At 41.7% G+C, this 2,122-nt stretch overlaps 1 pseudogene; it reads right to left on the bottom strand.

Annotated features, from left to right (window-relative positions):
- Positions 1-10: 10 nt before the first annotated feature.
- Positions 11-751, bottom strand: LOC142503586 (peptidyl-prolyl cis-trans isomerase D pseudogene; annotated as a pseudogene).
- Between the last annotated feature and the right edge of the window lie 1,371 nt (positions 752-2,122).

Genomic DNA, 2,122 nt, shown 5'->3' with positions numbered 1-2,122 from the left:
AGACCATCCTCTACCACCAGGTCTTTGCCCGAAACCTGCTTAATAACCTCAGGCTTATGGGGGTGGGGGTTTCCTTTGTTCTCTACTTGACCCAATGTATTTCACTGTTGATATATTTTTCATTAGGTGCTAGTTCATGAGTCTTCTTAAGATCCTTCAGTGCGTGTTCATAATCTTTCCATCCGTGCCAGCCTTGATTCCATCTGTAAAGTACTTTGGTGCTAGATGGATCAATTTCAAGAGCCTCATGACAGCTTTCATCACTGTTCTCCAGTCAGACAGCTTCAGTTCACAGGCAGTATTGTTCAAGTTGCAGTTCGCAGCTATAGGATTTAACGTCGATATGTTGTCATCTACCGTGAAAGCTCAGCAACTTTGTACAAATCTTAGAGCTTTAGTGTATTTCTTTGTGGCCATCTCCCAGATCTCAGATTTTAAGAAATTATTTCCTATGTTTTTTAGCTTCTTCAGTTATTGCAATAGTTTTACCAACATCATGCATTTCTACATCAGAGTCCACTGGGAAGTCAGGGTAGAGTCACCGGAATCACCCAAGACGGACGTTACCCACTCGTCCCGGTCGGTCAATTCCCCACATTCTGCTATCATACATGACTTTTATAGGCTTCTCTTCCTTTACTTCAATGTTTTCATCTTTGTTGTCTGAGCTGAAACTCATGCAGACAAGAAGGTCTTGGATCACTATTTGAAAAATCACTATTTTCATCCTCTTCTTCTGCATCAGTTTCATTAATCAAAAAGTCCAGCAGAACCAAACTTCCCAAGGTATTTCCCTTCCATAATGCTCTCTGTGGACTCTTACCATTCAATAAAACACATGCATGTTTTGTCCTTCGGTGCATAAACTCTGCTGCAAGGAATTTCAGTGCCGGGATTAACATCAACCGGACAATCAAAGGAGCAATGAGGGAGCAAGGATTCTGCTTTCATTTGAATGAAAATGTCTTTAAAATATTGATTTATCTCTGGTAATTAGTCAGCTGGTGTGGTGAATCTCCAAAACAACAGAACAAAGATAGACAGGTTGATTTATCAATTGTTTCTTGGGTGCTTTGACAAAATAATGATCTCTGCAAAACATGGACGACAACTTCACGGAACGTGCCTCCCAGTAACTAGTTGGATTATGTTTTGTCAACCAGGGCATTCCTAGGATAACAAGGACGTGTGATACATAAATAAGATCAAACTGTAGGATATCCAAATGTCCATTACTGCAGGCAATTTGTTTTTCTTCAAATAGTTTTTATTAGTTTTCCACATAGTACATAGACATAGACATACTATATCCAACAATATGACCATATAAACATTATCCTCTATTGAATAATAGTATTATTAAGTAGAAATTCAAAACATTCTTAGAAAAGCACTAGTACTCTGGCTATACTTAAGTTGCAGATAGTTTAGACCTTAGATCCTGCCTATTTCGGTCCACGTTGAGGGATCGGCTCTTACTGGGTAATATTTATACTATGCTGGAGGAAGAAAGAAGCAGAGAAAGGGAACGTCAACAGAAAGAAATGAGAGGACAACAAGGAGGGACTAGAGGGAGGGAGAGGGGGAGGGAATGGGTGGAGGTAAAGAGGGGAACAGGGGGGGAATTCTCCCCTCCCCCCACAACTGCCTCAGTGTGATGGTGAGGGGGTACCCAGGCCAATAAATAAAGGTATTATGCTGGCTGGTGCCCCTGAGCCAGATTGGGAATTTTAGAGTGTCAGCTCTGCAACCCAGCAAGGATGGTAATACTGCAAATATATTAAAAATGCCTGTGTCTCTCCCCCCAGGGATAAAGGGGCAAGAGTAATGCTATGAATCAACTGTATAAGCCATGTAAAAGGGTTCCCCTGAGTCAATGTGGGTAAATGTAAAGTGTGAGCTCTGTAGCCCACTAATGGCTGCAACCCTGTAATTGTGTTAGAACAGTCTGTGTTTGTCCCGCTAGGTATAAGGGGACCACATGTATATAAGTTATGCAACAGAGTTCCCCTCAGTCATATGGGGTAAATGTGAAGTGTCAGCTCTTCAGACCACTGCTGGCTGCAAGCCTGTAAATGTGTTAGAATTGTCTGTGTGTGTCCCGCTAAGCATAAGGGAACCA

The sequence above is a fragment of the Ascaphus truei genome, chromosome 1, assembly GCF_040206685.1.
Source record: "Ascaphus truei isolate aAscTru1 chromosome 1, aAscTru1.hap1, whole genome shotgun sequence".
Lineage (NCBI taxonomy): Eukaryota > Metazoa > Chordata > Amphibia > Anura > Ascaphidae > Ascaphus > Ascaphus truei.
This window is presented reverse-complemented; position numbering and strand designations above follow the sequence as displayed.